Here is a 22,042-nt window from a genome sequence, read left to right as displayed (position 1 = left end):
TGCATCAGTCTTCTTCTTAAAGATCCATTGATTTTCTATAGCTCGTTGATCATCGGGCAAGTCCACCAAAGTCCATACTTTGTTCTCAAACATGGATCCTATCTCGGATTTTATAGCCTCAAGCCATTTTTGGAATTCGGGCCCTCCATTGATTCTTCATAGTTCGAAGGTTCACCGTTGTCTAACAACATGATTTCCATCATAGGGTTGCCGTACCACTCTCGTGCGGAGCGTGCCCTTGTGGACCTTCGCGGTTCAGTAGTAACTTTATCCGAAGCTTCATGATCATTATCATTAACTTCCTCTTCAGTTGGTGTAGGCGCCACAGGAACAATTTCACGCGCTGCGCTACTTTCCTATTCGAGAGGGGTGTAATTACCTCATCAAGTTCTACTTTCCTCCCACTTCCTTCTTTCGAGAGAAACTCTTTCTCTAGAAAGGATCCGTTCTTGGCAACAAAGGTTTTACCTTCGGATCTAAGATAGAAGGTATACCCAATAGTTTCCTTAGGGTATCCTATGAATACACATTTCTCCGCTTTTGGTTCGAGCTTCTCTGGTTGAAGTTTCTTCACATAAGCATCGCAGCCCCAAACTTTAAAAAACGACAACTTAGGTTTCTTGCCAAACCGTAGTTCATACGGTGTCGTCTCAACGGATTTAGACGGTGCCCTATTTAACGTGAATACTGCAGTTTCTAATGTGTATCCCCAAAATGATAGCGGTAAGTCGGTAAGAGACATCATAGATCGTACCAAATCTAATAAAGTGCGATTACGATGTTCAGACACTCCGTTGCGTTGCGGTGTGCCAGGCGGCGTTAGTTGTGAAACAATTCTACACTTCCTTAGGTGTGTGCCAAACTCGTGACTCAAATTTTCTCCTCCATGATCAGATCGTAGACACTTAATTTTTCTATCATGTTGACTCAACCTCACTCTAAAATTCCTTGAACTTTTCAAACGTCTCAGATTTGTGCTTCATCAAGTAGATATACACATACCTACTCAAATCATCGATGAGAGTGAGAACATAACGATAGCCACCGCGAGCTTCAACGTTCATTGGACCACACACATCAGTATGTATTATTTCCAATAAGTCGGTCGCTCTCTCAACTCTTCCTGAGAATGGAGTCTTAGTCATCTTGCCCATGAGGCACGGTTCGCATGTGTCAAATGATTCAAAGTCAAGAGACTCTAATAGTGCATCAGTATGGAGCTTCTTCATGCGCTTAACACCGATATGACCAAGGCGGCAGTGCCACAAGTATGTGGGACTATCATTATAAACTTTACATCTTTTGGTACTCACACTATGAATATGTGTAACATCACGGTCAAGATTCATCAAGAATAAACCATTCACTAGTGGAGCATGACCATAAAACATATCACTCATATAAATAGAACAACCTTTATTCTCTGACTTAAATGAGTAGCCGTCTCGCATTAAGCAAGACCCTGATACAATATTCATGCTCAAAGCTGGTACTAAATAACGATTATTAAGGTTTAAAACTAATCCCGACGGTATATGTAGAGGTAGCGTGCTGACGGCGATCACATCGACCTTGGAGCCATTCCCGACGCGCATCGTCACCTCGTCCTTGGCCAGTCTCCGCTTATTCGGTAGTTCCTGCTTTGAAATGCAAATGTGAGCAACCACACCGGTATCAAATACCCAGGGGCTACTACGAGCGCTGGTAAGGTACACATCAATAACATGTATATGACATATACCTTTAACGTTGCCAGCCTTCTTGTCCGCTAAGTACTTGGGGCAGTTCCGCTTCCAGTGACCTTTTCCCTTGCAATAGAAGCACTCAGTCTCAGGCTTGGGTCCATTCTATTTCTTGTTCCCGACATCTGGCTTACCGGGCGCGTCAACGACTTTGCCTTCTTTCTTGAAGTTCTTCTTACCGTTGCCCTTCTTGAAACTGGTGGCCTTGTTGAGCATCAACACTTGATGCTCTTTCTTGATTTCTACTTCTGCAGACTTGATCATCGAGTACAACTCGGGAATGGTCTTCTCCTTCCCTTGCATGCTGTAGTTCAGCACAAAACCTTTGTAGCTTGGTTGGAGAGACTAGAGGATTCTGTCAACTATAGCATCATCCGGAAGTTCGACTCCAACTAAAGTTAGACGACCCTCTAACCCAGACATTGTGAGTATGTGCTCACTGACAGAATTGTTCTCCTCCATCTTACAACTAAAGAACTTCTCGGAGACTTCATATCTCTCGACACGGGCATGAGCTTGAAAAACTAGTTTCAGCTCTTGGAACATCTCATATGCACCGTGTTGCTCAAAACGCCTTTGGAGCCCCGTTTCCAAACTGTATAGCATGCCACTCCTAACCATAGAGTAGTCATCTCTTCGCGTTTGCCAGACGTTCAGAATGTCCTGGGCTGCTGCGGGAGCGGGAGGGTCACCTAGCGGCGCATCAAGGACATAATCCTTTTTAGCTGCTTCAAGGATGAGCTTCCAGTTGCGGACCCAGTCTGCATAGTTGCTACCATCATCTTTCAGCTTGTTTTTCTCTAGGAATGCGTTGAAATTGAGGTTGACGTTGGCCATCTACAATATTTATAAAGACAACTTTTAGACTAAGTTCATGACAATTAAGTTCATTTAATCAAATTAAGTATGAACTCCCACTTAAATCGACACCCCTCTAGTCATCTAAGTGATACCTGATCCATGTTGACTAACCCGTGTCTGATCATCACGTGAGACGGACTAGTCACCATGGTGAGCAACTTCATGCTGATCGTATTCAACCATACGACTCATGTTCGACCTTTCGGTCTCTTGTATTCGAGGTCATGTCTTTACATGCTAGGCTCGTCGAGTCAACCTAGTTGTTTCGCGTGTGTAAATCTGGCTTACACCCGTTGTATGCGAACATTAGAATCTATCACACCCGATCATCACGTGGTTCTTCGAGACAACGATCCTTCGCAACGTTGCACACTGAGGGGAGTACGTTCTCGAAATTTTAAGAGTGATCATCTTATTATGCTACCGTCGTTCTAATAAATAAGTTGAAAAACATGATAAACATCACAATGCAATCATATAGTGACATGATATGCCCATCATCATCTTTGCTCTTTCGATCTCCATCTTCAGGCATCCCATGATCATCATCATCACTGGCGTGACACGATGATCTCCATCATCCTGATCTCCATCATCGTGTCTCCGTGAAGTCGTCATGCCAACTACTACTATCACTACTACTATAGCTAACCGTTAGCAATGAAGTAAAAGTAGTAAGCACATGGCGTTGCATCTCATACAATAGATTAAGACAACTCCTATGGCTCCTGCCGGTTGTCATACTCATCGACATGCAAGTCGTGAAACCTATTACAATAACATGATCATCTCATACATCATACATGCAACATCACAACTTTGGCCATATCACATCACATGTCAAACCCTGCAAAAACAAGTTAGACGTCCTCCAATTGTTGTTGCAAGTTTTACGTGGCTGATTTGGGTTTCTAGCAAGAACGCCTTCTTACCTACGTGACAGCCACAACGATGATATGCCAAAGCTATTTACCCTTCATAAGGACCCTTTCAATCAAATCCAATCCGACTAGAGTAGGAGAGACAGACACCCGTTAGCCACCTTTACGCACGGTGTGCATGTCTGTCGGTGGAACCACTCTCACGTAAGCGTACGTGTAAGGTCGGTCCGGGCCGCTTCATCCCACAATACCGCTGGAAAAGAATAAGACTAGTAGCATCAAGCAATTGACAAATCATCGCCCCCAACCTTTTGTGTTGTACTCGTGCATAGAATCTACGCATAGAAAACCTGGCTCGGATGCCACTGTTGGGCAACGTAGCATAAATTCAAAAAAAATCCTACGCATATTCAGATCTTCCTATGGAGAGACCAGCAGCGAGAGAGGGGTGAGTGCATCTTCATACCTTTGAAGATTGCTAAGCGGAAGCGTTGCTAGAACGCGGTTGATGGAGTCGTACTCGCAGCGATTCAAATCGCGATGTGATTCCAATCTAGTGCCGAACTACGGCACCTACACGTTCAACACACATGCGGCCCGGTGACGTCTCCCACACCTTGATCCAGCAAGGAGGAGGGAGATGTTGGGGAAGATCTCCGGCAGCACGACGGCGTGGTGTCGATGGAGAGACGAGGTCTCCAGGCAGGGCTTCGCCAAGCACCGTGGGAGGAGGAGGAAGGAGGGGAGCAGGGCTGCGCCGAGAGGAGAGAAAACCATATGCAAAATAGCCCCAAAACCCTCTCTATTTATAGGAGGAGGGGAGAGGGTGCCACCCATAGGGTTGCCCCCCTAGGTGGTGCGGGAGCCACCCCAGATGGGTGGTGTGGCGGCTAGGGCAGGGGGAGGGGTGGCGCACCCCTTTGGTGGGCCTTAGGCCCACCAGCGCCAGGCTTCCCCCCTTCTATCCCTCCTGCGCCTTGGGCCAAAGTGGGCTGGTTACCCTCCCCCTTTTGGCCCATGCTACTTCTTGGGCCTCGTGGCCCCTCCCGGTGGACCCCCGGGGCCATTTCCGGTGGTCCCGGTGGTCCCGGTACAGCACCAGTGACGCCCGAAACATTTCCGGTGTCCAAAACCATCCATCCTATATATCAATCTTTACCTCTGGACCATTCCGGAGCTCCTCGTGACGTCTGGGATCTTATCCGGGACTCCGAACAACTTTCAGTAACCTCGTATAACATTTCCCTATAACCCTAGCATCATTGAGCCTTAAGTGTGTAGACCCTACGGGTTCGGGAAGCATGCAGACATGACCGAGACGTTCTTCGGTCAATAACCATCAGCGGGATCTGGATACCCATGGTGGGTCCCACAGGTTCCACGATGATCTCATCGGATGAACCACGATGTCAAGGATTCAGTAAATCTCGTATACAATTCCCTTTGTCCGTCGGTATAGAACTTGCCCGAGATTCGATCGTCAGTATACCTATACCTTGTTCAATCTCGTTGCCGGTAAGTCTCTTTACTCGTTCCGTAGCACGTCGTCGTGGGACTAACTCCTTAGTCACATTGAGCTCATGATGATGTTCTACCGAGTGGGCCCAGAGATACCTCTCTGTCACATGGAGTGACAAATCCCGATATCGATTCGTACCAACCCAACAAACACTTTCAGAGGTACCCGTAGTGCACCTTTATAGTCACCCACTTACGTTGTGATGTTTCATCCACTCCTACGGTATCCGGGAGTTGCACAATCTCACGGTCAAAGGAAAAGACACTTGACATTAGAAAAGCTTTAGCATACGAACAATACGATCTAGTGCTATGCTTAGGATTGGGTCTTGTCCATCACATCATTCTCCCAATGATGTGATCCCGTTACCAATGACATCCAATGCCCATGACCAGGAAACTATGATCATCTATTGATTAACGAGCTAGCCAACAAGAGGCTTGCTAGGGAGACATTGTGATCTATCTATTCACACATGTATTACTGTTTCCTGTTAATACAATTATAGCATGAACAATGGACGATTATCATGAACAAGGAAATATGATAATAACCATTTTATTATTGCCTCTAGGGCATATTTCCAACAGCAACATGGGTGTGGACAAGCCCAAATCCTACCTTCCTAACTACCTAGTTATGGAGTTGCGTTTGGTCGTCCCAAAGCATGTTTGTAACCATCCCAAAATCACAAGTCAACTCAGGTCTTAGGAAACATAACGTATGTTGTACTAGAGACTCGGAGATGACCTGATCTCGCTGCATCTCACAGTTGGGTTTGTGTGACTCAAACCTGATTTAGACTCATATCCGACTACATTGAATCCAATCCGATCATTTCGAGTCCATATTATTAGTCTAGCATCCAATGCAACATGGATAGTGAGACCAGACCATCCACCGTGTCATATGCTAGTCTAGCTAATTGTGCGTCCAAGCAACCCTTTTCATTCAGAACCATTTAGGAGAGCCATCATACAATGAATAATCTCACAATCAAGTCGAATACTTGTGGATACACATCATTTATAATGTCCAAGGACCATATTTATTCATAAACACATAGGAAATATCATCACACATGATTGCCTCTAGCGCATACCTCCAACAGTCTCCCACTTGCACTAGAGTTTATCAAATAGACATCAAATGTACATAGCTCTAACATAACCCTCATGCTTTGGTTGTGGAAGTGGCTTAGTTAACGGATCTACAAAATTTGCGTGTGTATGAATTTTGCATAGATTAGTATCACCATTCTTTATGAGATTTTGTATCAACTTATATTTTCGGTCTATGTGCATGGTTTTGTGGTGTTATATCGGCTCCTTGGCCTGTGCGATGACACCTGAATTATCGCAATAAAGGTCCAATGTATTTTACCAGCCCGGCAACACACCCAAATCTTCTAGGAACTTTCGAATCCAAACACCTTCCTTTGTGGCTTCGTAATACACAATGTATTCGGCCTCTCTTGTGGAGTCAGTAACAGGAGACAAGTGAGACATTGTTTACCCAGGTTTGGGAGCTCTTGATAGAGGTAAAACTCTATGGCCTGCTCTTGTTTATATTGATGGTGGAGTATCAATTACATAGTTGATCAACCTCAAGATCGTATGTTGTAGCCTATAACCCGAGGAGTAATGATCTTAACATGCCCTATGGACTAAAATCCCTCTAGTTAATATAGATACCAGGGGCACTAGAGTTTCATTGTGTCGATTACAAACATGTTGTCCATCATCTTGCCTTGGAGTAACACTAAATCTTCGTAAGAATCTGTTCTGTATAGAATATCGTGTGACTATTTGGCTTAAGTGATAATCACAGGGAAACTAATGGGTTCGGCCCATGAAAATAGGTCAGCGGCCAAAGGACCCCTTAGTCACGGACTCCCTCAATAGCCCCTGAATGTCCTCCAATGTCGTAGTCTCGATATCTAGTTGCTTCTCATGCCCAAAGTCTTCGGCTTGTCGGGCGAGTTCCTTCCCCCACTTATACCTGGCCGGTAATAATCCGGTCATTAATGACTTCACTCTTTCCAAACAGTATATGTGACTCAGCCTCGAAGGCCAACCGTTTTATTGTGAATAGCATTTTTGTCAGACAAATTTTTAGTGAAAGGTCGCGACCGGTCATGATTACTGACCAGTTACAAAAACGTGTTCGAGGCAGTTCTCTCATCGACACGTTTCGCCAATACACAGATTGTGCCCCACTTTTTAGGGGATATGCTTTATGATTTGGGCTATACCACGCGCTCATAACTGCATGATTTATCGAGAAACATCGAGGTAGAGGGTCCCTTGGTATTACAACAGCTTAACAAAAGGATACCAACACCATAGCCTGCACATGCTCCCCAGATCTCACATCACCATCGCCTTTCCCAATCCTCAGACCTCCAGCTTCCAAGCTTCCTCTTTCCCCCAATCCCCTCGAACCCTTTCTCTAGTTCAGAGATGGTCGCCTCAGACTCAAAAGGAAAATGTGTGGTCTTCCTTGTCACCAACAATGACATTTTGAAGTTGATGCACACTCGCTTCTTGTCGACGAACATCCCTCACCGCACTTCGGAGAAGGCCTCTGTCATCCCCATGCCTAAGGAAGGCAATAGAGTGGTGTTCATTCCTCATTTCCTCTGAGGGCTCAACTTTCGTGTCCAGCCCTTTGTAAAGGGTCTAATGTTTTATTATGGGTTAGATTTCCATGATCTCCTGTGAACTCTTTTTTGCAGATTTCGGCTTTTATCATCGTCTCCGAGGCCTTTTTGCGGGACCAACCCCACTTTGGCTTGTGGTTGAAGGTATTGAACCTCAAGCCAAGGGTAGTTAACGGCGAGCAGGAAGACTATGGGGGAGCGGTGATTATCAAGTTCCTTCTAGTTCAATTGCTAGACGGTTCCTTCATAGACACCGTCAAGGTCTGGTAGCATGAGTGGTTCTACATGACTGAGCCACGTGATGCAGGGTGGGAAGCGCCCCGAGATTTATATCCGGTCCTGCCACCACACTAGTGTCCTCGACGGAGAAGCCACTCGATTGGGAGGGAAGCCGCAGAAGTGAAGGTGCTGCAAAGGTGGATCCCCATCTTGCTAAAGAAGAAGATCAAGCTGACCAACATAGTTCGGGTCATGCTACATAACCACCTCCTCACCAGTCAACATTGGCTGGTCTGATGTGCTCTTACCGTCCGGCTGACCCGATTACTGTACAAAACTTCTGCCACATCAACCACGAAAAGCTATGGAAGGTGTTATTCGAGCTGTAGAAGACTTGGTTGGCCGAACAGGAAGACATCACTGTCGACACTAATACCCCCGGGACGGGTAATATTTCATTACATGTGTTTGAATTTTTCCCTTTTAACAAGGCTCTTATACCCATTTGCCTTTGCATTCAAAGATGTGGCTGGAGAAGTCCGAGCGGATCAACTGCCCAGCGTCGTTGACCGAGGGCCCCAAGACAACTTTATTAACGGCCGTCCTGGTCGAAAAGCCATACACGACGGCGCTGAAGAAGGATAAGAATGAGGCCCGAGGAGGCCTTTGCTTGAAAGGACCTCCTAACACTAGGTCTGGAGACACACTCGCTTCTTGTACTCTAGAGGCAGAGGAGGAAGAGGGCAGGGAGGAGAGCGACTCCTCCCACACGACGAAAAGGGCCGAGTCCGATGACGTCAAGTGAGATCTAGGTCCTACTTCCCCAAAGAGGCCATGCAGGGCGAAGGTGGCCTTGTTTGATGATGTCTCAGACTCCACCAAGGACCCTCCGGGTCAAGCCCCGAGCGCAAAGGTATGGATCCAAAAAACCGAACATCTTTCTGCATTGAGATTTTCTTAACGATGATAGGCATTCTTACCGTGTTGTAGCCCATGTTGTGATTTCCTTACTGATCAAATTTTGAAGGACGATTCCTTACCATCTAACCTAGCAGAGAGCAGAACCGCCTCAAACAACACATCTCCCCATGTCGTCAAGGAGATTGAGGAGGTGGTGTCTCGAAGGACCCCCTGGAGCCGGATACTAGGGCCGGGGGTGATATATCATGGCCGAGACTAAAACATCAGCCAACAAAGAGTAGGAGGACGAAACCCTCTTAGAAAACAAAGTGGGAGAGCCCGAACAATCCGAGCTCTCTCCGAAGATAGTTCCAGAGAGCTCCCAGCCTCCAAAATCATCTGCCACAAATTGGGTGGCCGGCCATGATGGAGGAGAGTTTTAATGACGCGTCCATCTCTGAAGGACACCACACTGTTTTGAGTGTGTTTCTACAAAGCATTTGATCCGTTGACAGCGGATTGAAGGAAGCTTTCGATGGCTTGTTGACGGGCTTCAAGGTAATTTACATTATATCTTTTTTACAAAGTAGTTTTAATTTATGGGTTTATACGCAATCCCCATATTCAATAGCCCCTACTCCCTATGTGAGTTTGAAAAACTTATGTGGGGGTCAAAGTAGTGCGGAAAACATACATATAATTTTTAAAATGAGCCGTAGCCCCTAAGACTCTGGTAGGATGATACAAAGAACCTACCAGCAGCTTGAGATCCTGATATGTATAAATTAATTGTGCACACCTCGTCTTCGGCAACAGCCCCCAACTCCGTGGAGTTGGCGGAAATGAATCGGAAGCTTAAGATCTCCGAGGAAGAGCTCGACCTACTTAACACACGGTTTGACGATGCACAAGGTAAGTCCAAACTGGACTATTAGTAGTAGTTTTCTCATCAAGGTCAGGTATTTCTACTTGTATCCTTAAGTGCGAAGTATTTTCATGACAACTATGGTCGTGGCCACGGAAGTCGAGAAGTTCAAGGCTGAGCTAAACAAGGCGAGGCAAGATGATGTCGAACAAAAGTCTATAGCCAAACAAGCACATGCCGAACTGTTGACAGTGAGGTTGGCCGATGACAAGCACGAGGCCAGGGTTGCCGAGGTGCAGCAAGAGCTCGAGGACTCCTTCACAAAATGTGAGGCCCTTGAGAAGAAAAACAAGGAGCAAGCTTCCAAGCTATGCTCTTTGGCTGTCGCAATCAAGGAGGCGCGAATGGAGGCACAAGGTCATGAGAAGGAGATGCATCAAATCAACGCATGCAAATGCTTCAATGCACTATGCATCCCAGGAAGGTAATGTCGAGCAGAGGCTATTCTTGGAGCAACTCCAAGCCCCTACGCAACCTCTCCTACTATTCGATCAGCTAAAACAACTGATGGGGCTACATTGAATGACGGAGCCAACAATGCAGGATCACTATATCAGACTATGGCCTACAAAAGCCACTGCCGAGTAGCTACTTCATCTTGGTGTAGGAATTGATTGTTGCTTTGCCCCAGATTGATGTCCTGAAGCGTTCCATCTGCATTGAGGGATCTCGGATGGTGTCCGAGAGGACCATCGTGCATTGGACGAAGTTGAAGCCCACCGAGATGGCCACCAGACCTCCGCCGACCGGAAAGGACCATAGGCACCCTCATCTATATTTTCCCATTGTCATGGAGATCGGTCAATTGAAACACAATGCTCGAAGGTTTTAATTCTTGAATGCAGATACTATCCGGTACTTGATGTTTAACCTTTTGTGCAATACAATGGTTTTGCTTTACATGATATATTATGCCTTGCTTTGATTATCTTTGAGTCTTGTGTGGTTGTTTTAACTTGAAAGTTTCCAGTCATCGGCTTCACCCCCTGGTAGATGCTATGAGGGGTGTTTAGGCTTCCACACTTTTACCCTTAGCCAACGTCTTGGTACCCGGAGGTGGTAGTGCAGAAGGAAACTAGGTAATCACACTATGTAGCTTTAACGCTTTCACTTAACCATAGGAGCTTAACTGCGGGGACTAGTTACTACCCCCTCGTATTTTGTGATGTTCGAATATACCGAAGGTAAAAAAACATTATCGCTTGATTTGTATAACTTCAAACCCTTCGTATAACATGGTGAACCTCCAACAATTCTTAGTTTAACACTTGTCATCGTATCATAGATTAGTTATCGCTTGTTATGACAGCCAATTTTTGGCTTTAACCACTAGGTACTTAACCAGGTCAGCTAGATGTATAATCGGAGTGGTTCTACCTTTTCCCCTTTAGCCGAACAGGCAAAACATAAAAGGGTAAGCAAAGGAGTAGGGAAACCCAACTACTGACCCAAGACATAATTTGGAACCAATCCATATAATGCAATATCAAAGACGCCGAACACATAGGACAAAAGATGGTGTCGGGGTGATGCTTAGGGCGAGGTTTACAGTCGAGCCCCCGGTCGATTAGCCGACCGCGTCTACAATATGTATCGAATTAGCTCATGTTGCAACTAAAGAGCGGAAAAGATGGAAAAAGAGGAAAAAAAGGTTGTACAATATAAATGACTGGCATAAGACTGTATGATTTGGTCTTTATTTCCTGATGAACTCGTGGCGTTTAGCCATACAATCTAATCTACCCAAGCAACCATTATTGATATGATAAAAATATTTTTATAGAGGATACGTTTACAAAGGGTCTTTTCCAGATTGATTGATGTCCTTTACTACGCTCTGCTGCACGTTTGTTCCTTTTCTCTTCGAGAAGTGCTCCTTTACGGGAGGTAGTAGTCGGTGAACCGACTTTTATAGGAGAAGGTATGCAGAAGTCACCGAAGTATGTTATCTTAATGCTTGAAGAGGTCCTTGACGGTACCAGATACTGTCTGAAGACATGTTTGACCATAGCTCGGTCCATACGGATACTTGGACCTTATGTATTTGATCCCCACAGGTGCCCATGGTATTTCGAGCACAAAATTAAGCAACCAGGGCACATATTTTATGGCTAGCAAAGTCCTGCTGTAGGGAGTGTATCCCTATTTGTTTTGAGCGTGGGTAGAATCCTGGAACTATTGTGGGACTCAGGCTCCCTTATTCACCCCCTTTTCCCTGACGACAATTTTGGGCTTTCGAACTATATTACTGGTCTAGACTTCGACGGTAAAAGGCGCTATATGTTCCTTGGTCCGGAGAGACCGTTGAGTGTTACCATTAAAGGTGATAACACCCTTGGGTCCCGACATCTTAAGCTTTATGTATGCATAATGAGGGATGACACTAAAGTGAGCGAACACTGTACGGCCGAGGAGTGCATGATAACCGTTGCGAAAAGGGACAATGTCGAAGATCAAGTCTTCGCTGTAGAATTTAACGGGAGAGCCAAACACTATTTATAAAGTTATGGTGCCCGAGCAGCAGGCCTCGACACCGGGGATTATTGCTTTGAAGCTCCTGTTACTGGGTTTGATTCTCGATGGATCGATCCCTATTTTTCTCACTCTGTCTGTGTAAATCAGATTGAGGCTACTACCTCCGTCCATGAGGACCGTAGTGAAGTGGTACCCATTGATAATGGGGTCAAGTACCAAGGCATCTGAACCCCCATGTAGAATACTAGTAGGGTGGTCCATCCAATCAAAGGTGATCGGGCATGCCGACCATGGGTTATACTTCGAGGCCACGGGTTTTATGGCATAAACATCCTGAAGCGCGTGCTTCCTCTCCTTTTTTGGTATCTTTGTGAAGTAGATCATGTTCAGAGTTTAACCTCCAGAGGGAATTGCTTTTGTCCTGTGAGGTTCCTCGTCGTCCTTGCTGGAGGGGCTCTTGCCATGGTCATGTGTTGTGGGTTTGCTCGCATGTTTGATCACCCAACAATTACGGTTGGTGTGAGTAGTGGGCTTGTTTGAGGTGTCATGGCTCTAGGAGGGCCTATCCCGTATTTTGTCCAGTGCGGTCGGTCCATCCCGATTCCACTTAGAGGGTTTCTTCCGTGGTCCAGACCTTGAGTTGCTGAGTCCGGCATTGACTGTCGTGTCTTCTGCTTCGCCACCGTTGTGTCGATGCTTGTTCTTGTTGCGTCGTGGCTTACCGTTATCGTCCTGAACTTCAGAAGTTTTGGGGTTTCCGGGAGGTTTTTTTTGATGAGCAAGCCAACTATCCCCGCCTGCGCAAAAGCAGGTCATAGGCGAGGTAAGGGGTACCATTGTTCTTGGCCTATCTTGCCCGAGCGCCGGGCTAGCCATTCATCCCGGATGTTATTTCTGAAGGAGGCTAGTGCTCCGATGTCTGAACAGTCAATGATTTTATTTTTCTTTGTGAGGAATCGATTCCTAAATTGTCGAGATGACTCATCGACTTGTTGTACGATTTGTCTTGAAAGTTAGCTCGGAAAGCATCTTTGAGCTCTTCCCAACTCCCAATGGAGTTTTTGGGTAGGCTGTTCAGCAAATGCCATCCTAGTGCCTTGAGCTTCAATGGTAAATATATTATGGCATGGAGGTCATCATCTCGGGTCATATGAATATGGAGAAGGAAATCTTCAATCCGCATGTCCGGGTCTGTTGTCCCTCGTATTGCTTTATATTGACGGGTTTAAACCCTTAAGGGAACTGGTGCTACATCGCCTCATTTGTGACACAAATTGGGTGAGTGGTGTGCCTGATCCTACCTACATCATGCCGGGGGTTAGATGAATTCTTTGCGTGAGGCGGTTCCCGAACTCTATCATTCTGATTGAGTCGAGCTTGGTACCCATCCCGTCTAGCGGGAGTGCGACCTCTCAACCCATAGATGGGTCCTGTATGTCCTGCTTTGTCATTCAAGTTGTGTCGCAGGTCTTATGGGCCTCCGGGCGGTGTCGGCTCCTTCCTTATTCTACAAAGATGTTCGAGTTGTTCACTGGCTTTTCCAGCCGTCCTGTCCCGGCCTCAAGGGGGGCGGTCTGGTTGATCGCCCTGAGTGCGTCTCGGGAGTGTGGGATCAAAGGCCTCATCTTTGAACTCTCGTAATAACCGGCAACACGGGTAATTTTTGTTTTTTCCTTGCCCTTCCTTGTTGTATCCCTCTTCGGCATCTAGGACTTAGGTCCATCTTTTGTTGATGGAGTCCTGTTTGGCTTTTATTTGCAGTTGTTTTATCTTGAAGCTTTGAGTAGTGGCTATGAATTTCCGCTTGAACATGTTTTGATCCAGCGGGTCTTCGAGGACGATGAAATCCTCATCTCTGAGACAATCCTCCTCTTCGGAATGAGGGATGTGGCTGCTGTCTTCGGATTCCTCGAGGTCCTCGGATTTTTCCAGATCCGTATGTCCCCCCGAATCATCGAGCCTGTGCCCGTGAGCAACTGGGTCAACGGGGTTCTCTCGGTCATCCGAGGTAGCATTTTCTTCGGTTCCCACATTACTTTCCTTGCCCCAGCGCGCCTTAGGCTTTTTGCGACGCACGCGCCTTTAGGGGTTCAGCACCATTGTTTTTTATTGGGGTGTCATCATCGATCTTCCCTGTGGCGCCATCTTCCTTAGGGTTGTCCACCATGTACACACCGTTGGTGGAGGTGAAGGTCCAACGTCCACTTGTTGGAGGGGCAGATGTGTCGACATCTGTATATGTATCTTCGTCCTCATGCGAGCAGAAGTCCAACATATCGGTTAAGTTTTCAATAGTGGCTATCAAGTCGGTGATGGGTGTGAAATAAAATTCCCTGTGACCGGGCTCGAAGGGGAACTGAGCATAGGTCGGGGCCGGGTCATACTAATCTTCAATAATTTGGACCTGGCTCAGCGTCTCGTCTGATAGCAAGAGATCAGACAGACTAGTCTTCTGGACTTTGGCAGAGTTGATCTCTAGTGCATCGGCACAAGGAGTGTGCTTGGCTAGGGTTAACCCCTTATCTTTGAAAGTCGTGTTCAGCTCCGTGCTTTAGGCCGGATCAGACGTCGGCACCGTCCCGAACAAGAACTCGGGGAGGAGACCCTAAGCCAAGACTTTGGGGTTTTCAGGCTCATCGTATGAAGCCACGAACCCAAAAAGGACCAGACCGCCTTGGGCATAAGCGATGTATTCTAGGTCACTGAACTTAATTCCCTAACCTAGGGCGAACCCATTCATCTGGATGAGGTGATGAGCTGCCTCGTCATGCGAAATAACGCTACAAACATATAGAGTTGACCAGGGACAAAGATATCCCTGGTGGCGATGTCGTTGCTAGTGGCCAGGAGAGCCATCCATCCTTCTGGTGATCTCATAGTGAAACTCTCAATGAAAGCACCAATGACCGTGTCAAAACTGGCGAATCTCGGGTAGGGGGTGCCGAACTGTGGATCTTGGATTGATGGGTAACACGAGACAAGAGAGACCCTGTTTACCCAAGTTCGGGCCCTCTTGATAGAGGTAATACCCTATGTCCTGCTCTTGTTTATATTGATGGTGGAGTATCAAATACAAAGTTGATCTACCTTGATATCGTATGTTGTGGCCTAAAACCCGGAGAGTAATGATCTTAACTTTCCCTACGGACTAAAAGCCCTTTGGTTTATATAGATACCAGGGGAACCACGTTGACACAATGTCGGTTACACGAATTAAAAACATGCCGACCATCATCTTGCCTTCGTGCACACACCAAGTCTTCAGAAGAATCCGTTCAGGAGACAACATCGTCTAATAATTTCGCCTTGAGTGATAATCACATGATGGCCCATGAGTTCGGCCCATGAAAATAGGTTAGCGGCCCGAGGAATGATAACCCACAAGTGTAGGGGGCCACTTGTATCCTTTTTCGATAAGTAAGAGTATCGAACCCACCGAGGAGCTAAAGGTGGAATTAATATTCTCTCAAGTTCTATCGAGCACCGATACAACTCTACGCATGCTAAAGCTTACTTTAAATCGAACAAGTATGGAACCATTTTGCTGGAGAGAAACTAGAAGTACTTGGTAGGTGTAATAGATAGGTTTGCAAGATAATAAAGAGCAACTAAATAAAAGTTAGGTGTTGTTTTGCAAGAAAATAAAGAGCGTGGAAATAAAATTTAGGGGATGTTTAGTAGAAACCTTTTTGTGTAACACAAGAAAAAAAGATTGTCCATAGGAAATTGAATATAACATGACAAATACTTATCACCTGCAATGAGGGAGAGGCATACGCTAAAACACTTCTCGTACTTGGATCATATGAACTTATGATTGGATTAAGGTAAACCTAACCATAGTATTAAAAATCACGTTCTCTTTACTCCCATACGCACACAACTCCCTTACTCGGGTGCAAGTTTCTGTCATTCTCGTCACCCACTATAAGCGAATCATCAACATATTGCAAACCCTCCGGCGTGTATCGTTCAGATGTGTGCCTCACGAAAGGCACCTTAGGATAGCACCATATCAACACACAACTCATATTAATAACATCATATAACAATTAACCCATAGGACAAAAGAAATATACTCAAACATCATAGGATAGCCACACATCATTAGATAATAATATATAGCATTAAGCACCATGTTCAAATATACATTACATTGGGAAGAGAGGTTTTACACTGCTGCATAGAGGAGGAGAGAGTTGGTGGTGAGGTCGGTGAAGTTGTTGGTGTAGATCATCGTCACGATGTTTGCCCGCCGGCGCTCCAGCACCACCGGGACAGAGGAGGAAAGACCCCCCCTACTTCTTCTTCTTCCTTGGCCTCCACCCCAGGTGGGAGGAGGGTTTCTCCTCTCGTCCATGGCTGCCATGGCACCCGAAAGGCAGCAGCCCCTATGGGATTGGATCTCTCTCTTTGTTTCTCTCTTGTTTCCGCGACCTGTTTTCTAGCCCTTCACCGTTTCTTAAATATCGAGAGATCCATAACTCCGATAGGGCTGAAATTTTGAGGAGATTTTTATCGAAAAATTATAATTCTTGTAGCAAAGGGAGAGCCCAACCAACTTAAGGGCTAGACACAAGCCATCATGTCGTGACCCCACCCCCTGGCCGCACCTTGTTGGTTTGTGGGGCCCTCTGGCACCGTCTTGCATTGACCCACACACGCAAAATTCATATATATTACAAAAATATACTCTTAAAATTTTATCGCGTTTGGAGTCTGTTTGATATGGATTTTGTATGAAACAAAAAACACACAAAAAATAGGAACTCATGATACGTCCCAAATGTATGTATAATTTTTGTTTATTCCATGCTCTTTTGGCTGACATTGTTATGTGTTTTGCTACATTTTCATACCCTTTTACACATATTTGGACTAACCTACTAACTCAGTGCACCCAATGCCAGTTTATGTGTGCTGATGTCTTTTAATTGCAAGGACTTTACCCCAATTTTGAGAGCCCGAAAAATCCGAAGAAAAATATATAAAAATCAGTGTGAAGGAAGCTTCAGGAAGCACCAAGGTGGGCTAGATGGGAGCCAGGCCTCGCCCAGGCGGCCACCTGGCGCGGGCCCCCTCCTGGCCGCGCGACCAGGTCGCCTGGGTGGCGGGTCCACCCCCTTTCACCCTCCTTTGGCGTATATTGACTTCCCGAAGCGGAAACCCTAAAGATATATCCCGCATCGCGAATTTCACCACCGTTCCGCCGCCGTAGCACTTCCGTGATCGGGAGTGTCAGGAGACCTCTTCCCGGCACCCTGTCGGAGGGAGGATTGACCTCCGGGAGCTTCTCCACAACCATGGTCGCTTCTCGTACGTGCCTTGAGTAGTCCTCCTTTGACCATGGGTCGATGACCAGTAGCTATGTGATGTCTTCTCTCCAATCTCGTGCTTCAATGCTTAGCCCTTGTGCGCTGCACTACATGATCAAGGCATCTATGTAATTTACCTGCTATTGCTATGCTGAATTTGCTTGGACCCGATGGATTATGAGATTATGTTCAGATTGTGATGAGTTATATATTTGGTTCTCCTTTAATATTTTGTTCTTGAGTAATATTTTGCTATTGCTATGCATGTTTGGCCAAGTAGTAGATTATAACTCCAAGAGGGAGTGTTATGCAAGATTGTGGGTTCATGCCCCCTGATGTTTAGTTTGAGTGACAGAAACATGAGACTAGGGGATGTGTTGTTGCCAACAGGGAGAAAACAAGAGTGCTTGTTACCACGGTTGCAAGGATTGTTTACCTTACGCAAAGTTTGTTAATGTAGTTTTCCGTTGCTTTGAGTTTACACTTTGGGTGGGGCTCGCAACTTAATACCAGCGATATGTTATGGATAGATATCTCAAGGTGGATGATTAGTGAGTAGATGCTGATGGATAAATGGTCTACTTGTCTTAGCGTACTGCCCATACTTATGAGCCTCTAACTTTCTTGTATCATGATTAGCATTGCGGTGCGTTTATAATTCTGTCAATTGCCCATCTGTAATTTGTTTACCCAGCATAGTTGTTTATCGCCAATTTGGAGAGAGACAACACTAGTGAACATCATGGGACTCTGGTCCATATTTCCACTATTTTTACACCTCCGCCATTTACTGCTTTTATTTCCTTTTTCGTTGCAATCACCATCGCTATTCCCGCTTGTGTTTGATCCTTTGCAAACAACAAGGCCGGAGATATTGACAACCTCTCTGAACTCGTTGGGAGCAAAGTTATTTGTTGTGTGTGCAGGTCCACGTCTTCTGCTAGTGCAAGAGCAGGAGACACCTACTTGTTGATCCTTGGAGTCCTCCTGGTTTGATAAACCTTATAGTCCCCGTGTAAGGGAAATCTGCTGCTGACTACGTCTCAACCTTCCACTTGGGGTAACCAAAGAGGGGCAACGAGTATAGTTCGGTCAACTAATCGTCAAGAAAAATTCTGGCGCTGTTGCCGGGGACTCCAGTCTTCAAGATAGGGGAGTTGCACACTATCTTTTACCTTTACTTTTTAGTCTTGTTAGTTTGCTTTATAGTTTTTTGCTTTAAAGTCTTATACCAAAGACGCAAAAAAGGGGTAGTTACTTTGCTTTGTTTAGTCAGTATGTCTAAGTCCTTTGCCTTTGGTGTTGCACCCGAAGGAGAGATTCTCACCTTCAAACAAAGGGGTGGAGAAAGTTTGAAAGATGCTTGGTTTAGAATTAATGATTCTTAAGATAGAGCCACCAAGAAGCAATCCACCACTATTTTGCTTAGAAATGTTTATGTTGGTATTACTTCTTGGAATAGGTATGTTCTAGACACAACAATAGGTGGGAATTTCTTTGAAGCTCTCGTTTGGGAGGCTCTTAACGTTATGGAAAATCTTGTCGGAATCCCAGCTGTTGTTGACATAAAGGATGATATCACCTTAGCTCACATTATGAGTAAACTTGAGAATATAGAGCTAGAGATGCCAAGCATGGGTAAAATAAATGAAGTAGATCGTAGGATTCAAGGGAACTTAAATAGACTTGATAGCTCCATGCACAAAATTTACAAAACTTTGGAGACCCTTAAATCCCATGATATGGATCCTTCTAGGATTGATAAGATTGAGGATATTATTCAAACTTTAGGTACTACTCTATCCTCCATCAAGACTAACAAGGTAGAAACCCCGCAATGAAGGAACCTAAATTCGTTTACGTACCCAAGGTTCCTCAACCCAAAACGAGTATACACATTGCTAAGGGTGTCGAAACTGTGAAAACCTTGGAAGAGATACCTCTCTTAAATAGAATTAGAAATGAAATTCCAATTGGTCTTACTACCTTTGCTTTTGTTCCTAGAAGTGATGCCCCTAGGCCTTTCTTTGAGAGTCCTCTTAAGACTAGTTATACTATTCAAGAGCTTTTTGATGATCTTTATGATGGTTGAATTGATATAACTTGATCTTTTTGCATCATGCTTAGCTCAAAGGCATAAAAGAAAGCGCTTGTTGGGAGGCAATCCAATTTGGTTTTACTTTCTGTTTTAGTGGTCTTGATGCTTGTTACTACTGTGGCAACATCATTGTATCTTTATTTTCAAGCTTTGTGCCAAGTTTTAGCCTCCGATTGCAAGAAAGTTCAAAAGTTGTGACATGATGTCGAGAAACAGATTATGTGTGCTTGACAGACAAATTAGCCAAAAATGACCAGAGCTAATCTGGTTTTTTTGACAATATGCTCTATATAAATTTCTTTCTGGCTTGTGTTCTGAGTTATTTCATTTGAGTAGCAGAAGTGCCCCGAAAAAATTATTTACTACCTACTGGTTTGTTTTTCCCAGGTTATGCCATGTTTTGCATTTTCATTGTTTTGCAAATCTTAAGCTTGCTTTTTCTTTGAAAAACCTTTTGGCAATCTTGAGAAACAGTAGCTCTTCCTGAAAATATTTACTTCTAGTAGAGAAAAATATATTTTATTATGGGCACTAACCACTCTAATCAACTTATGATGAGTTACGTATGAAGGGACTTTTCAAGTATGCGATGGAAGATGATGAAAGAAGTTCCAAGAGTGTCAAGTACTAAAGCTTGGGGATGCCCCCATGCACCCCCAAGAAATATTCAAGGAGACTGAAGCATCTAAGCTTGGGGATGCCCCCGTGCATCCCCTTCTCCATCAACAATCATCAATTCGTCCTACCCCATGATATATGTTTATCACTTCATATGTTATGTGCTATGCTTGGAACATCCCGCTCTTTACTTTTTTAGTTTGATTTAGTTTTGCTTGTTGTTCATAACAAGTTGGACCCTAGCCTTCTTTGTTTTGGACAGAAACACGCTGCACTCCACCCTAGAACACAATATAGGTTTTCATGCTTATTTTTTTGTGTGTTCTTTATCTTTTCATAGTTGTTGTCATGCTTTAGCTTTTTATGAGCTTTTATTTAGGTTGCTTTTGGAAATCTATTGAGTTATCATGCTTATCTTGTTTACAGAGTTGGCTTGTCGCACTGAGTTGTGTGTCTTCATGAGTAGGTAATTGAGGTTGCTCTTTAAGTATAGTAGTAACTTGCAATAGTTTTGAGGTATTGATTTGAGTAATGTTTGAACTTTTGGTGTCAAGATCTTGAGCCTATTAGTGAACGGTGTCGTATTTTGGGCAATCCGTGTGTATTTTCAAAACTAAAAAAAATTTAGTTGAGAACTCTAGCTACTAGATGGATCGCTAACCTCTAGAGGCGTTGGAATATATAGAGTACCCTCACGTTATCATGGGTCGAGGATGCGCGAGGATAACCAAACCCCCAAACACTCCTCCTTGGGGTACTTGTCTCTTTTTGATTCTCCTGACTAGATAGAGAGTTACTGATAATAAGTGCATGAGTACTTCAGACCGTTGCAAGTATTCGATTGTTTGAACTTCCACCATCCATATTTTGCTAGCCTCTTCAGTATCGTGCATTGCCCTTTCTCATCTTGAGAGTTGGTGCATACTTCGCCGGTGCATCCAAACCCTTCGCATGATACGCTCTGTCATCATATGCCTCATTATATCCTTCCTCAAAACAGCCACCATACCTACCTATTAAGGCATTTCCATAGCCTTTCTGAGATACATTGTCATGCAACATCCACCATCGCATGACTTGATCTTCATGTCATACATGCTTTTGCTTGATCGAGGAGCCGCATGCTAGTTGAGATTTGCCCTTGTTATTTCTACATGACGCGCTAGTATCATTGCATATCCTGCTACACTAGCAGAGGCATACATTTGCATACTCATGATAGTTTCCATTTATCTTTATGTTGATTACTTCTTATAAAGTGTGAAGATCTTATTTTTATTTCTTGTAAAATATAGAGTGTTTCCCTTAAGTGAGGAAAAGATCCCAAAGAGGAGAAATTAAAAAATCCCAAAGAGGAGAAATGAAAAGATCCCAAAGAGGACAAATGAGAGATAAATAGAAAGAGCCAAAGAGGCCACAAAAATAAAAATAAAAAAGGAAAGAAAAACGAAAAAAAAGAGAGAAGGGGGCAGCACTACTATTCCTTTTGAAAGATCCACACTTCTACTCCATTGTTATATTTGTACTTCATAGAGATTATCGTTCATGCATAACTATGTGGGGACCCTTACACTATAGAACTTGTCTTGGATATTCCAATGATGAGCCTCCTCAAATGAGCTCTAGGTCTTCATGAGCAAGCAAGTTGGATGCAGCCCCACTAGTTCCATTGGAGAGTTGACCTTAGCTCATATGTGCATCCGTTGCAGGCAATCCCTACTCCTCACATCATATCTATCATTTGGCTTTCTCTCGCCTATGATTGTCTTCATTGATGTGAGCCTTTCACATCTTTTTTGTCTTCCTTCCCCATCATTATTTTCTTCG

This window comes from Hordeum vulgare, chromosome 5H, assembly GCF_904849725.1.
Source record: "Hordeum vulgare subsp. vulgare chromosome 5H, MorexV3_pseudomolecules_assembly, whole genome shotgun sequence".
NCBI classification, from domain to species: domain Eukaryota; kingdom Viridiplantae; phylum Streptophyta; class Magnoliopsida; order Poales; family Poaceae; genus Hordeum; species Hordeum vulgare.
Note: the sequence above shows the minus strand (reverse complement) of the source record.